The 22605-nt window shown below is 36.4% G+C and overlaps 1 pseudogene; it reads left to right on the top strand.

The window, feature by feature from the left end:
* The first annotated feature begins 11759 nt into the window (after positions 1-11759).
* Positions 11760-22605, top strand: part of LOC125093531 (uncharacterized) — a 34596-nt pseudogene continuing 23750 nt past the window's right edge.

Genomic DNA, 22605 nt, shown 5'->3' with positions numbered 1-22605 from the left:
ACATTTTTAAAGGTTTACAGAGAATGTTCTTCCATACCAAAAGAAATTGCCTATGAAATATATAATAAAAATGTTTTCCAATATAATGTAACTAGAATAAGGAAATTTTTTTGCACGACTATATAGGAAATAATATAGATAGATAGATAATCCCAAAACTAATGTTAATAGAAACTAATTTCTAGCCATTACCAAATTATAGTCCCAAATTTGCTGTCTTCTGAATTCTTCATAATATCCCAGCACAAAAGGTTTAAAAGAAAAAAAATTTAGTAAATATTCCATCAATCTAGTTATTTACTTTAAGAGATGATGGAAAGCGCCATATAAATGATACAGATTTATATGAGGAAATTAAAATATGGTAGTATCTGAAATAATAAGTTATTAGTTGTGATCTCATAGTGTTTTAAGACAGGGAAACTGAAGGGACCCCATGAAAGGAAGCCATTTCTTTCTCTTTGCTCCTTTCCTGCTTCTATTTTTTCTAGGATCTGTACCATCCCCCTCTTTACAAATGTCTTAAGCTACTATGTACTCCTTGTAAAGGTCAAGGAATTAATGATTTTGTTAGAGTCTTTCAGCATAATAAATGACATCTAAGGCATGACCAGCTGAGGTTGTCATGAACTCATGAATGCTCTCCAAGATCATTGACTCCAAACATCTTGATACCAAGATCCCTGGCTCCGGGGCATAAGTGATTTATAGATGACATCTGAGCACTTGTCCTTGTTCAACCAGTTCCAGAATGCCTGAAAAGACACATACACTAGACCACCATCCTCAATAAAAACTCCAGACCCCCAAATGAAGACAAGACTCATGTTCCTTTTCCTTTCTGAGTCTCCCAGGTGCTCTGTCAGTATCTGCTCTTTATCTTCCATAAACTCTGCTCTTCCTTCTGCTCACATTTGATTTCCATCCTCCATAAAGCGAAGGACCCTCTTGGCTGGTCCTGTGGGACACACTCTGGGTCCTCAGACATGGACTGCCTGCATCATATCATCATAATATAAAAAATTTATAGTTTATTTCTCCATCTTAGTTTTAAGAATTTGTTGACCATTCTATTAGCTACTGACTCAACAAAATAAAGCTCCTCCAAATTAAAATAACATTAATCAGAAAAAAATATTTTGGCATTGATGTTAATACAACATAAGTTACTTGAAATAACTAGTGAATTTCCTAAAAAGGTGTGAAAATTAATTTTATGTAATTAGTATGAAATTTATGATTTATGAATATCCTGATTTTATTCTCATCCAAACATCACTGCCCAACAACAAAACATGCAAATAAGTACAGTATTTAAATTCATTCATCTGTGGTATTTTGCCAACTTTCAGTCATAAAATATCACAGATATGCACATTTATTATTTTGTTATGAAGGTATATTTGTCAAGATAAAAGAATAAATATATTTTATTTAATATTTTTAGCTATATATATGTGTGTGTGTGTGTGTGTGTGTATATCTTGTATCTTTTTAATAATTAGACTCATGGCATGTGGGCCTACATTTGTACTATTCCCCAGAGTTGAAAATGGGTTTTTTTTTTAGGATTTGTTTTGTTTTTTTCAGAGTCTCAAAAGGTTAATAGAAGGCCAAATCACTGGTTTCCCTTAAAAAAAAAAGTTATTTGCATTCTGAATTGAGAACTAAGATTGAAAATATGAAAGAAGATATTTGTGCTCTAGGTAGAGTAAGACTAGAAGACTGCCCCTGACCTTGCCCATAAAAGCCAGGTGACGTCTTATATACACTTTTTTTGGAGGGAGAGGAGGTTTCTCCAAGTATGTTCATCTGGATCCCAATAGAAAATACATTTAAATTAGGGTTAGTTCAAGGAAGGTTAACAGAAAACTACTTTCAAAAGTGAGGACTCTATAGCAAATGACAAGAACGCAGTACCTTAGGAAAGAACTTTTAATACACCTAGGCTCAAAGGGCTACCTTGAAAGGAAGAAGTTTCAGTAGGTAGAAACCACCCAAAGGAACCCACAGGACTAAATCCAGGGGAATAAGTAAAACTCAATTCTCTCTCTTTCTTCCCTCATATTTTTGGTGAGATTCTCATCAGATGAAAACAATCATAAACCAGAGGGCAAGAGAGCTCCTTGATGTAATCCATATAGATTATCTTCTCAGGACATAGATTAGGGTAAAGAAGGACAGAGAGTAGATCTAGTGGGTGAAAAAAGAAGTTACCTGGTATGGTATATCTTTTCTCCCCTTAGAGTCCATTCTTATCCTCCATCTATTTGAATTTGTATTCCCCACATAGGAGACATGCAAATATCACCAGGTACCATATTATTGTGGTGATAATAATTTGGCCATATACCCAACTTAAAACCTAAAATATTAACTAAAACTCAAATTCTTCATTTAAAAAATGAAAGAAAATAAGTGGAGGGGTAATTGAACATTAAAATAGCTGCCACATTCTGCTTCTATAGCTGACTCTGACTTCTACAGCTGAGTTAGTAAACATAATTGTTTACCTCACAACCTATTCTATGTTCCCTTACCCTGTCAGCAACTCAGCTCAGACCACTCTTGACACTTACTGTCACAGATTGAGTACTCCTAAAAAAAATTCTGAGATCATGATTTATGTGCTGAAAGTTTATTTGGACACGCTTAACAACAACTTTAGAGAGGGGACAGTTCCTTAGTTCTTTAGAGATGCTCTATATTGTGGCATTGGGGCAGACCTTAATGACTCTGTATGACCAACTATTGAACTGAGCTGTCTCTAGGAAGAGGGCATGACTTTAGGCAGGTAGAATCCCTTCAGCTAAAACAAAGTCTTGGACAAGAACTCAATTGAGAACAGTTGGTTGCCAAGTCTCCCAGGAGCAGAAGAAATGAACATTTCAGTCTTAGAGGATATTCATTGGATCATGACCTCTATGCAGCCACACTTTCAGGACCACCTTGGAAGCCACTGCCTACTTAAAACTGATGTTGATATAACAATTAGATCTACCAGTAAACCAGGTTCATTCTTTTTCCTTCTGCATGGTAAAGAAGTAAAGCAGGTACCATGTTCAACTGATTCATCCGTTGTGCTATTTACTATGTCTACCAAAGTAGCTTGGCTTGGGCTTAGTCTATTACATACTGCCTTCATTTTACAAAGTAATGCTGCTGTTCCTATCCAAATTTTATACTTGGGCTGATTCTGGATAACATATAGCTAACTCATCTTGGACAATCTGATTCACATAATCACAGGATTTTACAAGGCCAAGAATCTACTTTCTACCACAGTCCAGTGACAAACTAGAAACAGTTGATAGATGAATATGGAGGGTATTGCATCACTCCTCAACCGTAGCTGCCTGAGCTGTGATTTCTCTTGAGTTTGGAAGAGTCTCATACGATATTGTGTCTGTCATAAATACTTGAAAAAAAAAATCATTGGGTATGTTAGGTTATTAGTTCCAAATTATAAACTGGCTTAACCCTAAACCAGGCTTGTTTCAGAGCTCTTTATAATTCGAGACATGAATCAATACTAGTATCTTTACTGGTCTGGATAAGTAAACGGGTTAAAAGAAAGAAGATGATGTAAAATATATTGCCTCCCAAATTCAAAAAGATCCACCAAGCTGTTTCTTTTTCACTAGGTTGGGTGGAAAAATTTGTTTCATTGTTTAGAAGAGCTATCTTACCATGAACCCCTAAAAATTTCACTGATATGGCATACAACTGAACTTTTTCAGCATTTATCTCCATTCTCTGGCACACATATAGCTTACCTAAACATTTATGGTGCTTACTATTTTCTATTCACAATTTTCAATTAGCACAATGTGTTTGATGTAAAGAATTGAGATGATTTTCCACACCCAGCCCACACCCCAGACTGAATCTAAATCTGCATTTTAAGGATTCCCAGGTGATTCACGTGTACATTAAAATTTGAGAAGCACTGCCCCAGACTACACCATGTAAGACAGTAGATTTGACACAGCCTTGAGACAAAACAGGATAAGTAGCTTTTGTCCTACTACGGAAATACCCCATTTCCATCCTATCCTTCCCCACCATTGTCCTTATCTTGGTGTGAAATAATTAGGAAGGTCAAGTATTTCATTGATGTTTATAATCAAACCCTGTTGGTCTTTAGAATTACATGCCCTATGAATTCAAGTGATGAAGGATTCCTTCAAAACTGCCAAAAGGCCTTCTGGGTCTCCACAGGTTCATAATCATCTGTTCGTAGCTGATATTTTCACTTTTCCTATAAATACCTCCCTAAAGCTATAAATTGAATCCAAGAAATCAAACAATTTTATAATCACTACCATTGCCATGACTGCTAAGTGCCACAGCCACTTGATCTCCCTCTATCTATGCTTCATCTAATGATTTGATTTGATTAATCATAATGCCATGCTATGCCATGGACCACCCAGGCCTCATCTCATTTGGCAAAGAGCTATTATCCCTGTGATTTTTGCGCATATGAATGATTCCATTCTAGAATCTGAATCCATTCTAGAATCTCAAATCTCCATTTGAGAATCTGTTTCCTGGAGCTCTTTCCTGAAACAATTACTCTATTAGCCAAGACCAAATGTGGTTAATCTACCCTCAATATGGTTCCAGTAAGGAATACTCTATCTAGGTTATTTTGAAAAAGGCTGAAAAAGGGAAACCACATGGGGACACTGCATTACCTTAGGCCTAGTAACAGTGGACTGTGAACATGTCTGGGCAGGAAAAAGGAGGGTGGTAGAGTTGTTATCAGAAGCCAGAAGTGTTGGGGCACCTGGGTGGCTCAGTGGGTTAAGCCGCTGCCTTCTGCTCGGGTCATGATCTCGGGGTCCTGGGATCAAGTCCCACATCGGGCTCTCTGCTCAGCAGGGAGCCTGCTTCCCTCTCTCTCTCTGCCTGCCTCTCTGTCTACTTGTGATCTCTCTCTGTCAAATAAATAAATAAAATCTTTAAAAAAAAAAAAAGAAGCCAGAAGTGGGGAGTTTATAGAAAAGACCATCTTGAAAGAATTAGTAACTTTCAGTTAAGTGTCACACAAAGCACATAAGCGTCATAGGCACAGGGTGGAATAATATTCTGACCCCTTAATTGTCCTGCCCTCTTATTTACTTTTGGGGCTTTTCCACTGGCCAGATACAAGGAGCCAATGGACAAAAGAACCCATTAATGTATATTATTTAAACCAATCACTTGGGGCAAATAATCAGGTGCAAAATAATAGAAAATATATCTTGTGGGAAAACTACACAGCACATCACAATTCAATATCTAGGATACAATGAGAGATATAAGTGCCAAGAGTAGGAGAGGCATAAGTCCTCAGCAGAATATTTTCTGCTGGAAGACAAATTACCACAGGAAGGGAAGGGAAATTATAATCAGAAATTCACTTGATGAAAAAAGAAGTAAGAACCAATATGTTCATTAGATTAATTAAAGATTATTAACACCAAGTTATAATGATCTGATGTACTCATCTTCACTACAGTGACATTCTTCATTTCTTTTTTTAAAATAAGGTTTTGAATTTTGCACATGTCTTCAAGGAGCTCATAGTGAAGTGAAAAAACAGTGAAGGATAATACTATTCACCATAAGTGCTATGTCAGATGTACACACAAAGTACATCAGACCTCAAATAAAGGCACTTACATAGACTAATGGATTCAGGGAGTTTCTTGGTAAGGAATATCTGGGTAGGGTATTAAGGATTAGTAGATGTTAACTAGGAAAGAAGAATGAGAAGTATTTTGAGCAGAAACAACACCATGTGCAAAGATAGTACGGACTACAAGGAAAATTTCAAATTGTAATCTATTATGTCTGCGATGTGTGTGTAATCAGTGTGACAAGGGATGTTCATGTAGCCAGGAACAAAATCAAGCCAAGGCTTTTACATGCTAAGAAATTTATACTTTACCCTGGCATTAATTGGGGAGCTATAGAAAAAATGTAAAGCTTGGGAATAGCCTGAATCCTGAAAGAAATCCACCCACTAAATAGCTACTCTTTCCCCTAGGCAGTGTTAAAGACATTCTGGCAAATCCTTGTGCTGCTTCAGGCTCTAGTTTTTTAGAATTAAAGCTAATGATTGCCCTTCTGTTTATATGTTCTCCTTTCTGACAGTGGTTAACTAACTTGTTAAATTTAATTTTCTGTTACAATCAATTTCCAAATCTTCTGAAGTAACCTTAACTGAAAATGGATATCCAGGATCTCCTCAGTCACATATTTATGTATTTTTTCCCATGGAGTTAGTTACTTACATGGTAGCATACCTTTGTCAGTCAACCCAAGAACACATTTCACAGATTTTATTTTTTAGGTAATATCTTTCGGATTTAGGAATTAATTGCTCTTATTCTCAGGTATTGGTTAAAATTAAGTGAAGAATTCAGAACATTAGATCAGCTCTTTAGGAAGCTTATCTCTGAATGGAAGAAAATAATTTTATATTCTTATTAGATCATACATTAAAATATCAGAATTATGAATATATACATTATAGATAGACATTATTAGATGGATGGACAGATATAAGGATATACAGAGCTTGAGCCTGACTGCTTCCAAACGGGAAGGAATTTATGGAAGGCTGAGACTGATCACTATAAGCAAGAAAATGAATATATGAAGAAACAAGTTCCCAAAATAAAAAATTAATTTTGTATATAAATGAGAGAAAAACCAGGGAAAGAAAAAAAAATCTCCATATATCTTTCTCTAAGAAATAAAAAAACAGAAGTAGCAAGTGAAGATAAATAGCACTTCTAAGATATAATGGACAACAGAGAAATTTCTCACAACAGCCTTTTTTTTTTTTTTAAGTTTTATTTATTTATTTTGGCGAGGCAGAGGGAAAGGGAGCAGGAGAGGATGTCAAACAAGGAGACTCCTGGGTGAGTGCTGAGTGGATCTCAAGACCCTCAGATCACTGCCTGAACAGAAATCCAGAGTTGGGTGCTTAACCCACCGACCCACCCAGGTTCCCCTCTCACAACAGCCTTGTCTGTTGCCTATCTCAATCAACAGCCTTATCTGAGCCTATCTCAATAAAATGGGAGAATAAGGTTATGCTACTAGATAACCTTATTATCTGAATAATGAAGGTAACACAGCAAAATAGGAGTACTTAGATATATAGAAACATGTTAGTTCAGAATATAAGAATCTAATAATAACTAAAGTATTATTGACCAAAAGTGAAAAGGCTGACTAAAATTAAATAGAAAAACCTATTGAATGCAGCTACATTCAACCTGCAGCTAATTTTCTCTAGCAAGCTGTAATAGTACAAAGTTAAACTAGAAAAAGGAGATAAATAAATTAGCCTAGTGTGTAAGGTTAGAAAAGAAAATTTTAAAGACATTTTTAAAAACAAATTTTATTGTCTTTTAATTATAAAACAACAACAAGCAACTAGCTTTCAGTCTGAGGCCTTACACTGGGGAAATAAAATGTGTAATTTATAGAATACAGAAAGAATTCAGTTAAGGAATGAAGTACTATCTACATCATTGTCTTTTATGTTCAAAGATAGTTTTAATACAGTTGTTACCCAAAAACAGTGGTAAAAATGAAAGCTATAACTGGGGTCACAGGCTTTTTCTCCCTTTTTAAAAACAGAAGTGATATTCAGTGAGGGACAATGCTTTTACAGAGTAATACCAGATTGTTTCAACAACTATGTTCTTCAAAATGGGTGTCTTCATTGAATATCAATATTCCCGTGTTATGAACGGAATCATTTTCTCATGAAATTCATATTGTGAAGCTCTAATGTCCAGTATTTCAGAATATGATTATATGTGGAGATGGTGCCTTGAAAGAGGTAATTAAGTTAAAATGAGGGCAGTAGGGTGGGCCTTAATCCAATCTGACCAGGGTCCTTATAAGAGAGAAAATTTGGACACACAAAGAGATACCAGTGATGATGCACACAGAAGAAAAATCATGTGAGGACACAGCAAAAAGATGGTCATCTGCAAGCTGAAAAGATAGGCTTCAGAAGAAACCAAACATTTGCAACCTTGATTTTGGACTTCTATCCATAACAGAAAGAAAATAAAATTCTATTGTTTAAGCCACCTAGTTAGTGGTATTTGGTTATGGCAACCTAAGCAATTAATACAGATTTTGGTAGTGAGAAGTGGGGTGCTACTGTAAAAAACATTTAAAAATGCAGAAGTGGCTTTAAAACAGAGTAAAGGGTCAAGGTTGGAAGAATTTTGATGTGCACGTGAGAAAAAGTCACAATTACTTTAAAATGAGACTGTTGGTAAAAATATAAAAGATGCTTCTGGTCAAGTCATTCAGATGGAAATAAGGAACATGTTATTGGACTGATGGAAGGGCAATTCATATCAGAAAGAATTTGTCTGAATTGTGTTCTAGTTTTTGTGGAAGACAGAATTTGTGCACAATGAAATCCAATGTTTAGCTGAGGTGATTTCTAAGCAAAATATTGAAGGTATAGGCTGATTTCTCCTCATGGTTTGTAGTAAAATACAAGAAAGAGATGAACTGAAGGAATTATTAAACACAAAGGGTGCAGAACTTGAAGCTTTGAAAAATCCTCAACCTATCCATACTGCAAAAAATGAAAAACTATATTCTGAAGAGAACACCAAGGGTGTGTCTGAACAATCACTTGATAAAGAGATTATGGGTATGACTTACATGTGTGAGTCATATGTATAAATCATATATAACTCATACATGGTTGTATCTAAGGATATCTCAGCAGAAGGGAATAGACATGGGGTTCTACCAGTAGAAACACCACCAGCTTGGACTAAAGAACAGAAAAGAAATGAAACAAAGGAAAACTGTCAGAACAGAAAAGACAGGAAAACAGAGTTATCTGGCTGTGAACATTCCTTATCCTTAAAGAAAAGGGAAGAATGACACAGAAGGTAATGAAGAGATCAGTAGGGTGCCACTACCACTATAGCTATAGAAGATGCAGGCCCAAGGTGGTCTCTGCCTTGGTTTCAGTAGGGCAGGACTGTTGCCCAGAGCTGACTGGGCAATACTACCACAACAGGGCGCCCAGAAGATGGGAACACCATCTTGTGAGCCTGGAGGACAGAGCACTGAACCAAAGAGGATTATCTCAAGCCTTAAAAACTAAAGGAACTTCTCCTACTAGGTGTTAGTCTTACTTGAGACCTGTGACTGGATTCTTCTTTCTAATTTCCCCATTTTGGAATGGGAATGTCTATCCTATGCCTGTCACGTTTGTGTTTTGTAAGAACATAATACTATATGTGTACTATGGTTTTACTGGATACAGGTTCACAGCTGGAGATGAATTTTACCTTGGGATAAATTACCCATACCTGATTCAGTCACAGCTGAGAAATCGATTTTAGGAATTTCCAATTCTTTATAATGGGCTATGAGAAAGCCTGCACCACCTTTGCCCTTTGGAGAGATGCATTATCTTTATTACACTGGACAACAAAGAAAACTGTTCTCTGCTCTACAGAAATGATGCTTTCTCTATCTTGTAAGCCTGTTTCATTATCTAAACCTCCTGAAAAAAAATCTTAAAAAACTTAATGCCTCGGGATGCCTGGGTGGCTCAGTTGGTTAAGCGGCTGCCTTCAGCTCAGGTCATGATCCTGGCATCCTGGGATCGAGTCCCACATCGGGCTCCTTGCTCAGCAGGGAGCCTGCTTCTCCCTCTGCCTCTGCCTGCCATTCTGTCTGCCTGTGCTCACTCTCTCTCTCTGACAAATAAATAAAATCTTTAAAAAAAAAAAAAAAACTGAGGGCACCTGGGTGGCTCAGTGGGTTAAAGCCTCTGCCTTCAGCTCGGGTCATGATCCCGGGGTCCTGGGATCTAGCCCCACATCAGGCTCTCTGCACAGCGGGGAGCATGCTTCTCTCTCTCTCTCTCTGCCTGCCTCTCTGCCTACTTGTGATCTCTGTCTGTCAAGTAAATAAATAAAATCTTAAAAAAAAATAAATTAAAAAAAATAAATAAAATAAATTAAAAAAAAAAAAACTGAATGCCTCTACTTGCAAGATGTGCATAAATGACACACCCATGGAGAATTCTCTCCTAACAACAATTAGTAGAAAAGTTTTCTGTCTCTTGTTCTGCACGCTTGAATTCGTGCTATCATGTTTGTTTCTTTATGTCCTTCCTGGAGAATTCCTCTTCATCAAAGCCATTTGTGAAAGTACACAAAAATTAGCCCTCCTTTTCAAAGTTTTATGTCATGAAATCATACCTGGTTTTCCTCTGAAGCTTTAGCATTTGCCTCCTCATAGCTGTATTTACCAAAGTAAAATTATAATCCAAAGAATAAGGTTAAGTGCTACATGAGTGGTACAAATTGTGATGGAAGAACCACAAAAGGAAAAAGTAATAATAATTTACGTGGAAAGGATCTGGAATGTCTTCTCAGAAAATAGGGTTTAAAGAAGGTCTGAAAGAACAGTTGAGGCATGACAATCAAAATTTCATTGCTTGGGAAAGAATTACATGAGCAAAGAAAGCAGGTTGTAGGAAGCAAGGTGGATACTTGGAACAGCAGAGAACAAATCTGCCAGGTTAGGTCAAAGCAATAGGATATGAACATACTTTTTCATATTGTTTTGTGATTCAAATTCTGTTACTGTTAAAATGTCTGGGACATATTGTGTGTACATTATGCAGAACAAGAAGGAAAAGGCAGAGTCAGCAAAAAGAAGTCCACGATAGCCTGCTGTGACAAGCAAAGCAAATGAGAAGCTTGTTTGACAAAAATAGACTCTACAGTCCAGTGTCCGTTCCTGATGTTGACAGAGGCAGAGGAGATGTGCATAATATAGAGCATTTATCAAGGTGATGTCAAAGGATGGTGGTTCCCATCTGGGAACTTGGTCTAGAATTATGATTACAAAAGGCAAAGAAAGACTTCTGAATGTGTAGGTCATTGCAAAAAAAAAAAAAAAATTGATCATTTAAATTTATCATAATGGAATTTTTTAAATTTTTCACAAAATTTGAAAGCTATCCTATAAAGTAGATGATTTGATATTATATATAAAAATTTTTAAAGGCAGTTGAGGTAAAAAATATCTTCTGGTTTCACAAGCCTATGACAAGTATGTAATAATTTCATTAATTCTGTAGTTTGTCATAGAAAATCTAGTCATATAATTTTTAACAGTATTGCAAGTTACATATTAATATTTAATTCCCTTCTTTTATATCTGCATGGTTATCTTAAATCATTTCCATATGCAGTAGCTATATATCTCAATCCTAAACTTGAGTGCTCAAGAAATAGTATTTTCTTTTCTGCAAGTCAATGTTATTTCTGATTCCAAGTCCCTTTCCCTTCAGATACTCAGCCCTTCTCCCATCCTTCAGGCCATTCTATAGGTCTGATATATTGAGTCAGCACCAAGGCATTATAGCAATCACTTCTCTTCATAGACAAGTCCTTATTCCTGACTACATGGCTACTCCAGGACCATCAGTTCTCTTCAGCTCCCATGCTTTGATTGGGAGCCAGTCACTTTGAACGGTTGTCTTTGGTTCTTTTTACTAGAATCACCACATAGTCAGTTTTCTTTTTCTCACTTCATTAATGCCATAATTGTATGAGTCTGTGAGAAAACTGCTTCTTCAAAATGCTCTAGCTAACTCCCTCCCTTCTCCTTTCCTGTGGTATCTCACCTGTGCTATGGCATGAGTCCCTGGCTTCTGAGCTGGAGAGGAATATTTAGTTAGCATAACGGGCATGTTTCACGAAGCTGACACTAAGGAAACAGTCCAGAGCATCGCAGGACTGGTAAAACACAGGCAAATTGAAGAAATAAGTAAATCTATTCAGAATAATAAGTGTTAGGGTTCTACTGTTAGGTAAAGAAGGTACAAATATTAAAGGGGACAAAGCTAGAGCAAATCTGAGGTACTCATGTGAACATACGGTTTTTACATAGAAACAGATACAGATAATGTGTAAGTGCATTTGTGTGCCACCCTATAGGTAACGAACACACACTTGGTTCCCAGATGGGGGGTTCTAAATCCATTCTCCAATTAAAAAACAACAACAGCGGGCGCCTGGGTGGCTCAGTGGGTTAGGCCGCTGCCTTCGGCTCAGGTCATGGTCTCAGCGTCCTGGGATCGAGTCCCGCATCGGGTTCTCTGCTCGGAAGAGATCCTGCTTCCCTCTCTCTCTCTCTGCCTGCCTCTCCATCTACTTGTGATCTCTCTCTGTCAAATAAATAAATAAAATCTTAAAAAAAAAAAAAAAACAACAACAACAACAGGGACACCTGGGTGGCTCAGTTGGTTGGACAACTGCCTTCGGCTCGGGTCGTGATCCCGGAGTCCGGGGATCGAGTTCCCGCATCGGGCTCCCAGCTCCATGGGGAGTCTGCTTCTCCCTCTGACCTTCTCCTCGCTCATGCTCTCTCTCACTGTCTCTCTCTCAAATAAATAAATAAAATCTTTAAAAAAATAAAAAATAAATAAAAAAATAAAAAAATAAAAAATAAAAAATAAAAAACAACAACAAAATGTTTCTGGGGCTTTAGCTAGGAAAATGTAAGATTAACCTAAAACATTCTGTTATGCCAGAATAAAAGGGAGCTTATTGAAGGATTGATAGGGACATTTTAAAAGAATGGAGAAGTTAAAGGTGCCTGAGTGGCTCAGTGCATTAAACCTCTGCCTTCACCTCAGGTCATCATCTCAGGGTCCTCGGATTGAGTCCCACATTGGGCTCTCTGCTCAGCAGGGAGTCTGCTTCCCTCTCCCCCTCTGCCTGCCTCTCTTCCTACTTGTGATCTCCCTCTCCCTCTCTGTCAAACAAATAAATAAAACCTTAAAAAAAAAAAAAAAGCATAGAGAAGTTGACCTTAAGATGGCCCCACTGACTAACCCTGGGAAAAAATTAATATTAAAATATATATAGTGATAGTAATTTATTGTAGCCCATTGAAAATTAAAAATGGAAGAGAAATATGTACCTTATAGTAGAAGGGCAACTAACAATTATAGAAGGCATAGTGAAATTAGAAAATCACCATTCCATGATCATCATCATAAGAAGCAATTCAGGAAAGAATCATTAATGGATGCTAAAATTAGTAGATCAATGTTTGATGCAAAACAGGATATTGACATAGTCACAAAGTATCCTCCCACAAAATATTTTTTATTTATGTATAAGTACGAGATATTTATTAAGCTTAGAAAGGAAAAATTTGGCAGACACAATTTTAAACAAGTGGTAAAAACTAATCTTACTAACTATAGGACAAACTGTATGCCCTCCAATAAGATAGACTAAGAAGAACACTATATTACTTTTGTGGTATTCCCAAATTGCACAGCTGGAAACAAATTATAAGAAAACATCATAGAGGGGCGTCTGGGTGGCTCAGTCCTTAAGTGTCTGCCTTTGACTCAGGTCATGATCCCTGCTCAGCAGGAAGTCTGCTTCTCCCTCTCCCACTCCCCCTGCTTGTGTTCCCTCTCTCACTGTCTCTCTCTCTCTGTGTCAAATAAATAAATAAAATCTTAAAAAAAGAAAGGAAGAAAACATAAATACATACATCTTAAGAAAAAAAAGTCAAGGCCATAAAAGATAAAGAAAGACTGAAAGAGTCTGTTGGGTCCCCCAAAATTGGGTACCCCAATAAAGGGTCCGTGATTAAAGGAGTGAGACTGATAAAAAGCGAAGGTCAAGCAAAGCTTTATTTCGCGCCAAGCATCAAGAATCTAACCGAACGTTCGGGGACGCACCTCTTACAAGAGAGGACGACCCTTCTCTGTTTCACAGACTAGCTTTTAAGGGCAAAGGCCATGCGGTCGGGCCTGGCCATGCACAGGTGGCCTATGAGATTGTAACACACACAGGAAACTCCACAGTGATGCTAGGTGACCAATTGGTTACAATTTACCCTAGTAGACATTTGAACCAGCCTATTTTACCTTGATTGGGATTGGCACCCAAAAGGCTCCCAAAGGGCGGGGTCCATACTCCTTGGTAACCAGGGAGACAGTATGCAGCTCCCTCCACCCCCCCACTGATCCGGAGGTCTCCACCTGGCCTGACCCACCCTTGTATCTGGGCTTTGTTACCTGAAGCTGGTTTCTGGGACTTGTCTCCAAGTAAATCCCCTGGGGGAAGGGGAGCAGGGACAGTTTCTAAATATGTCCTTACAAGTCTAAACACACTTGGCCTCTAAATGCAATGTGTCATCTGGATTGGTTTATGGGCCAGAAAAGAAATGAACAGAAAGAAAAAAAAATTATTTTACTCTATAAAGGGAATTATCAGAAAAACTGGTAAAATTTATATGCGTAGAGGTTAGATGATAGTATTGTATTCTGGTCAATTTCCTTATTTTATTGGGTACATTAGAGTTATGAAGGACAGTGACGTTGCTTTTAGGAAACACTGAAAATTTGGGGAATCTAGGTCATTGTATCTGCAACTTATTCACAAATGGCTCAAGACAGAAAGAAACAGAGAAGGACACGTAAAGGACTAAAAATTGTAGAATACAGGTAAAGGTTTGTGTTAGGCAGGATTAGTCAGAGAAAAAAGAACCAATAGCTTATAAATAGATACATAAGAGGAGATTTATTATGGAAATCGGCTCACAAAATTATGGAGGCTGAGCTGTGCCATTTGCAAACTGGAGCACCCAGAAAACCAGTGGGATAATTCAGTTCAAGTCTGAAGGACCATGACTAAATTCTATACCTGAAACTAATATTACACTGCATGTTAACTAACTGGAACTTAAATAAAAATCTTGAAGAAAAAAAAAAAAATGAAGGCCCAAGAACCAGAGGAACCGGTAATGCAGCTCTTAGTCCTTGTTCAAAGTCCTAAGAACTAGGCACTCTGACTTCCAAAGTGGGAGTAAATGGATGTCCCAGCTCAACAGCAGAAAGAGTGAGAGTTTACTCTTCTTCCACTTTTTTGTTCTTTTCAAGCACTCACCAGCTTGGGGTGATAGATATTTTAGTACAGGCAGATCTCTTTACTCAGTCCATTGATTCAAATGCTAATCTCTTCCAGAAATACCCTCATAGACACACCCAGAAATAATGTTTACCAGCTATCTGGGCATTTCTTAGCCCAGTCAACTTGACACATAAAGTTGACCTTTATAACGTTGTACCAAAATTCTCTGTACCATTCACGAGGATTTTCTGAAATTTTTAAAAATTATTTAAAAGTAGAAGTTAATGCCAGATACTGCTATTGCTCTATCTTAAAACCCAAACTCTCTCTTACCTCTTTACTGTTCTTCTTAATTTTCCTAAGGGCTTACAAGTTTGGAAAACACATGCCAGGAAACGTTGCAGACAACTTTTACTTTCCACCCTTCCATATAGTTCTTCTCACAAGACGCATGTTGTCACATTAAGAATACTTTCTACTGGGGCACCTGGGTGGCTCAGTGGGTTAAACCTCTGCCTTTGGCTCAGGTCACGATCTCAGGGTCCTGGGATGGAGCCCTGAACTGGGCTCTCTGCTCAGCAGGGAGCCTGCTTGCCCCTCTCTCTGCCTACCTCTCTGCCTTCTTGTGATCTCAGACATATAAATAAATAAAATCTTTAAAAAAAATACTTCCTATTATCTTTGCCATTATATAAAACAAGTATATAATTCTGAAAAATCTATAGAACGCAATTACTGGGCTATAATATTTTGTAGTTAGAAAGTTAAGGTATAATGAAAAATAACTTAGAAGAATGCTTAATGAGCAAGTGTTAAAGTCAGTATTTGAAGATAAAGCCAATGTCAAATAATAACAACACAGGATAAACTTCCAGAGTAAAGAAAAAAATCAGAAATTTTATTAAAATTAAAATTTTATTATTAAAATTTCACGGGTCAGAGTTCTGAATTTTGACATGACCATGCAAGAACAACATACTGAACAGTTAGATCGCTCCTGTAGGCACAGTAATGTGCATTATGAAGCTAAACATATGCTCCCTTTCAGCTGAGGTCACCAAAAAACCAAGACAGTTTTTGGCTCACTCTGTTACTATATATGTTGCTGCTGCTGCTGAAGTCACCCCAGGTTATTCAGCATTACCTTCTTTTCATATGAAATAACAAGCACTTATTTTTCATTTCTGGACTCCAGCATTTGGTTGATGGTAACAATGCAACATCACTGAGGAGATCCCACACATTAAAGCTTTCTGCAATACCCTGGATGCCTTCAGATTATTTCCAGAAGCAGGTTTAAAATAACAACCTTCAAAGACAAGCAATTCTGGAATGGCTGAGTAAACTTCAAAATTTGATTCCTTTTTATAGACATAAAAACAGTGGATAAACTGTCAAAATCAACTTTTTCAGAAATGTAGAAATTCACCAAATGCTTACAATAATTCAGGGAGCATATATCAAGAAAAAATGCTGAATCTTGGTTAAGAACAGTGGTGAGTTTTGTGGCACTTTCACTTACCCTATTCCCAGTCTCCTTTCCCCAGATCCATGAAAACCTTGGAAATCAGCAAGCCTCTCAAACATGGTAGCTGTGAAAACAGTAGATTAACAATCAATGGGGTAGGTGCAGACGGAGTTTGGAGTCTCCCTGAAAGGTGCATCATCAGAGAACTTTCAGTAATTGACCTATCAGGTAATTCCCTGAAAAGTTCTGTAACCATCCCTCAGAACAACGTACTGCTTAAAATATAATCTATGAAAACTTATACTAGTTACCAAGCATGCTTAGATATAGCTTTTGAAAAACATGTACTGGCAACAGGCCTCTGGGGGAGAGGACGATAGACATCCTTGAGACCCAGCAGCTGGGGATGCCCTGCTCACTCAGGGCTGAACGCCACCTGCTTCATTTTTCCATTATCTCCCCTTCCCCAGAGCATCAGCAGTTAGTCAGAAATCCTCTAGTTTGGGCTTGCCCACTACAGGTCATGTACTACGTGACCAGACATATTTTGCCTTTCTTCTTACATATCTACAAGACTCATGGTCAATGTGTAATCTACTCTGGCTTCTTTGTTGGTTCTTACCCACTTTCTAATAAGTATGAGACTGAGGAGTTTTTAGGGGCAACAGTCCTTTCTACTGTTGCCCCCTGCTCCCATTCTCTTGCAGCTGACTTGTTCATGCCACATTCTTCTCCCTTGTGCCATCAGGAGGCAGCAAGTCCTATTCACAGGGTTTCTCTTCATTTGACTATACTAAGAGCCCCCTCAGTGTGAAAAGCACTTTCTCCAGGGCATTTCTTTAAAAACAAAACCGGAAAGAAAAGAAAAAAAGGAAGAGGAGAGGAAAGAAAAAGAAAAAGAAAAGAAAAGAAAGGAAATGAAAAGAAAAGAAAGGAAATGAAAAGAAAAGAAAAAGAAAAGAGAAAATAAGTGAAATCTTGGGCAATTATGTAACATCACAGCTGCCTGAAGCAGCAATACCAATTAGGGCAAACAACTGACCAAAAACCATGAAAGAAAAATACAGGCAATTAGGTAATTAAAAGTAATAAAAAGACATTCAAATTGAAAGGAAAGAAGTAAAACTGTATGTACAGATAATATGATCTTGTATGAAAAAAAGAAAATCCTAAGGAATTTACACACGTGCTGTGTACTCATGCCCATGTACACACACACACACACACACACACACACACACACACATGCTGTTAGAACTAATAAATGAGTTCAGATAAATTTCAGGATCAATATACAAACAGCCATTGCATTCCTATACACTAACAACGAATACTCAAGACATGAAATTAAGAAAACAATTCCATTTACAATAGAATCAAAAAGAACAAAGTACTTAGAAATAACTTTAACAAAAGAAGTACAAGACTTATTCACTGAAAACCACAAAACATTGTTGAAGTAAAAGATCTAAATAAATGGGAAGACATCAAAACTGTAAGACTTAATAGTGTTAAAATGATCATACTCCTCAAACTGATCTACAGATTCAATACAATACCTATCAAAGTCTCATCGTTTTTTTTACAGAAATTAAGAAGCTAATTCTCAAATTCAGATGGAAATGCAACAGGCCTATAACAGGTAAAACAATTAAAAAAAAAATCTTGGAACACTCATTCTTCCTGGTTTGAACTTATTACAAAATTAGAATAATCAAGACAGTGTGGTACTGGCATAAATACCTAAAATATATATAATGTGTGTGTATAGATATATAATATATATGATTTGGGAAACAAAAGAAGAAAAATTATTACATTTCCTTACTATTTATAGCCCATTGACAAGTCCTTGAAATAGGCAGAATGACATTCCTCTAGAGACTCACCTGCCTTGATATTAAAACTTTGCTAAGGGCAAAAGGCAATCTTAGCCCACCAGGATGCTATAAATCTACTTTCATGTATAAAAATTCCTTTGGAAACTTCCTTTATCTCTACCCCCACAGATACATGTTGGCAATCATCTCTCAAGCATAAGACCCACTGATCTATATCTGAAGGGTCTCATGACTAAGGTTTTATTAGACAGTAATAAATGACCTTTTCCCAACAATACCTTGCCCCTCAAGGTCCTGGAAATCTTGCTTCCAAAATTCCTTTGAAACTTCGGCTATCCCTAACCTCCTCCCAGCTTGAAAATATATAATGGCCCACTCCGCATGACCCCAGGACCCCTCTTTCTGCCCATAGGTCCTGTCCCCTTGCTTTAATAAAACTACCTTTTTGCACCGAAGATGTCTCAAGAATTCTTTCTTGGACATAGGCTTTGAATGCTAAAGTCGTTCCTACATTAATATATATACAAAATACATAAATACATAATATAAGTAAAATATATAAAAGGAATAAGGTTGAGAATTCAGAAATAAACCTATTTTGTTAGGTTCAACAATTTACATTTATTGTCAATTGATTTGTGACATAGGTACCACAACAATTTAATAAGGAAAGGATATTTTCAGTCATTGATGCTAGGATAATTGGATATCCATATAGAAAAGTTAGAATATCTCACAAGACACACAAAACTAAACTCAATATGGAGTACACACTCAATATAGGAGCTAAAACTATAAAACATAGAAATATATCTTTTTTACCTTGTATTAAGCAACGGGTTCTTATATATGACTTCAGAAGTATAAGCAATATCAAAATTAAAAATTTATGTGCCTCTTCAGATTACTAACTAGTTCTGAAAAAAAATCATGTGCCTCAAAAAACATCTTTTAATTTTCTTAATTTTTAATTTATTATTTATTGAAATATATTTGATATGAACATTGTGTAAATTTAAGTATACAACATGTTAATTTGTTGCATTTATATATTGTAGTATGACTGCTATTACAGTGATAATCAGCACCTCTATCACATCACATTATTATCATCTCTTTTCAGTGGCCTGAATAATTGGGTCTCTTAGCAAGTTTGATGATTATAATACAATATTATTGATGTCAAAGAACATCAATAAAGTAAAAGACATCCATAAAATGTGGGAAAATATTTGCAAATCATGTATCTGCTAAGGAACCTGTACCCAGAATATACAAAAAACACTTAAACAATTCAACAATACAGAGACAAATGACCCAATTAGAATAATGGGCAAGGGATTTGGATAGATAATTCCCCCAAGAATGAATACAAATACCCAATAAACACATCAAAAGATGCTCAACATCACTTATCACTATTGAAATGCAAATATAAACCACAATGAGCTGCCACTTTACACCTATAAGGGTGGCTAAAAAAGACAGTGAGTAAGACGTGAAGAAATCAGAACTCTCCTACATTGCTGGTGGAAACAAAATGGCAGCCACTTCAGAACACATTTTGGCAGCTTCTCAAAATGTTAATGGAGAATTACCATATGACCAGCAATTCTGCTTCTAGGTATAAACCCATGAAAAATGAAAATTTGTCCACACAAAAACCTGTAAACAAATGTTCATAGCATCATTAAGCATAATGGCTCAGGAGTGAAAACAACCAAGTATTTCCCAGCTAATAACGCATAAACAAAATGTGCTGTACCCATACAATGGAATATTATTTCTTATTTCTTTTAAATGAAGTATTGATTCATGTTGCAACATAAACCTTGAAAACATTATGCTAAAATGAAGTCGGTTATGAAAGGCCATTTATTATATGACTCTATTCATATGAAATGTCCAGAGTGGCAAATCTGTACAAAGAGCAGATTAGGGGTTGCCTGGATCCAGAGGGAAGGCTGGAGGGCTGGAGAATGACAGCTAAGGGGTGCAGGGTTTCTTGCGGGGGTAATGAAAATGTTCTAAAATCGACTTTAGCGACTGTTGCACAAGTCAGCTACTATACTAGAACCCACTGAAGTATAAACTCTAAGTGGGTGAATGACATGATAGATGAATTATATCTCAATAAGGCTGTTAAAAAAGAAAATTTCAAAAAAAAATTATAGCTCTTGCTTACATTTTTATTTCTAATGCTTTTTAAACGAATATGCAACCTCAAAAGATCCCTTGAGAAAATTCTGCTCTTAAATCTTAGATCTGGAAATGTGGTCTGGAACAGTGTAATTGGATTTCAAAGTAACAAAATCATCTTAGAATTTCTCTCTGTAGCTCTGCTCTCCTTACCTATATGCCAATTTTAGCATCAGTCCTAGAAAGGACTAATAAGTGGATCCTTACTGCAGGTAACATGTAAGAAACATTGACAATTTTCCCATTTCACGTGCAGGTTCTAGCCATTGTACTCCATGGGCAACTCTTGGTTATGTGTTGCTATATTGGTAATGTTAACTACAATGCATACCGTAGGTTTTCTTTGTTCAAGCAGGATTTTTAAAAAAAATCACTGAGGTATAATTCACATACAACAGTGGCTTCTTTTCAGGATTACAGCATAATTATTTGATATTTGAATATTTTGTGAAATAATCGCCACAGTAAGTCATCGGCTGTCAGATATAATTACAGAATTTTCTTTTCCTTGTGGTGGGAAATTTTTGCTCTCTTAACAACTTTTAACTATGCAATAGTTTATTAACTATAGTCACAATGCTGTACATTACATCCTCATGACATTTATTTTAAACAGAATGTTTTTGCCTTTTGACTCCCTTTACCCATTTCACCCACTCCTCATCTCCCACCTCTGGCAACCACCAATCTGCTTTCACTATCTATGAGCTTTTTTTTTTTTTTTTCAAATATAAGTGATATCATGTGATATTTGTCTTTGACTTATTTCACTCAGCATAATGCCCTCAAAATCTATTCATGTTGCTGGAAGTGGCAAGATTTATTCTTTTTTATGACTGAATAATATTCTATCTTACAAACATATACCACCTTTTCTTTATCTATTCATTCATCAATGAACACTTAGGTTGTTTTTATATCTTGCCCATTATAAATAATCCTGCAATAAACATGGGGATGCATATATTCTTTTCAAGTTGTGCTTTCATTTTCTTCAGACAAATGCCCAGGAGTGGAATTCCTGGATCATATGGTAATTCTTTTTTTTTTTTTAATTTTTTGAGGAAATCCTATACTGTTTTCCACATGGCTATACCAATTTACATTCCCACCAATAGTGCAGGAGGGTTCCCTTCACTCTACATCCTCACTAGCTTTTGTTATTTCTTACCTTTCTGATAACAGCCATTCTAATAGGTATGAGGTAATAACTTACTGTAGTTTTGATTTGCATTTCCCTGATGTTTAGAGATATTGAGCATTTTTTTCACGCATCTGCTGGCTTTTTGTAAGTCTTCTTTGGAAAAAGATCCTCTGCTTATTTTTTAATCAAAAATAAGTTGCAGTTGAGTTATAGTTGTAGTGTTTTGGATATTAACTCCTCATCAGATAGATGATTTGCAAATATTTTCTCCCATTTGTAGGTTAACCTTTTTATTTTGTTGATAGTTTTCCTTACTGTGCAGAAGCTTTTTAGTTTGATATGGCTCTACTTGTTTTTTGCCACCTTTGTTTTTTGAATCAGCAAAAATCCATATGTCAAGGAGTTTATCAGCTATGTTTTCTTCTAGGAGTTTTATGATTTCAGGTCTTATATTCAAATCTTTAATATGTTTACAGTTAATTTTCACAAATAGTGTAAGATAGTAGTCCAGTTTCATTCTTTTGCATGTGCCTATCCAGTTTTCCCAACATCATTTATTGAAGAGACTGTCCTTTCCCCATTGCACGTTCTTGTCTCTTTGTTGTAAATTAAATGACCATATAGTGTGGATTTGTTTCTGGGATCTCTATTCTGTTCCATGATCTATATGTCTCTTTTTAGGACAATGCCATACTGTTTTGATTACTACAGCTTTGTGGTAGAGTATGAAATCAAGGAGTGCCATGCCTCCAGTTTTGTTCTTTCTAAGATTGCTTTTACTACTTAGGGCCTTTTGTGCATCCATACAAATTTTAGGATTATTTGTTCTATTTCTATAAAAAAAAAACCAATGGAATTTTGGTAAGTATTACACTGAATCTGTAAGTTGCTTTGAGTAGAAGGGAGATTTCAACAACTGTGATTCTTCCAGTCCATGAGCATCAAATATCTTTCCATTTATTTGTGTCTTATTTAATTTCTCTCATTGGTGTCTTACAGTCTTCT

This window comes from Lutra lutra, chromosome 1, assembly GCF_902655055.1.
Source record: "Lutra lutra chromosome 1, mLutLut1.2, whole genome shotgun sequence".
Taxonomy (NCBI): domain Eukaryota; kingdom Metazoa; phylum Chordata; class Mammalia; order Carnivora; family Mustelidae; genus Lutra; species Lutra lutra.
This window is presented reverse-complemented; position numbering and strand designations above follow the sequence as displayed.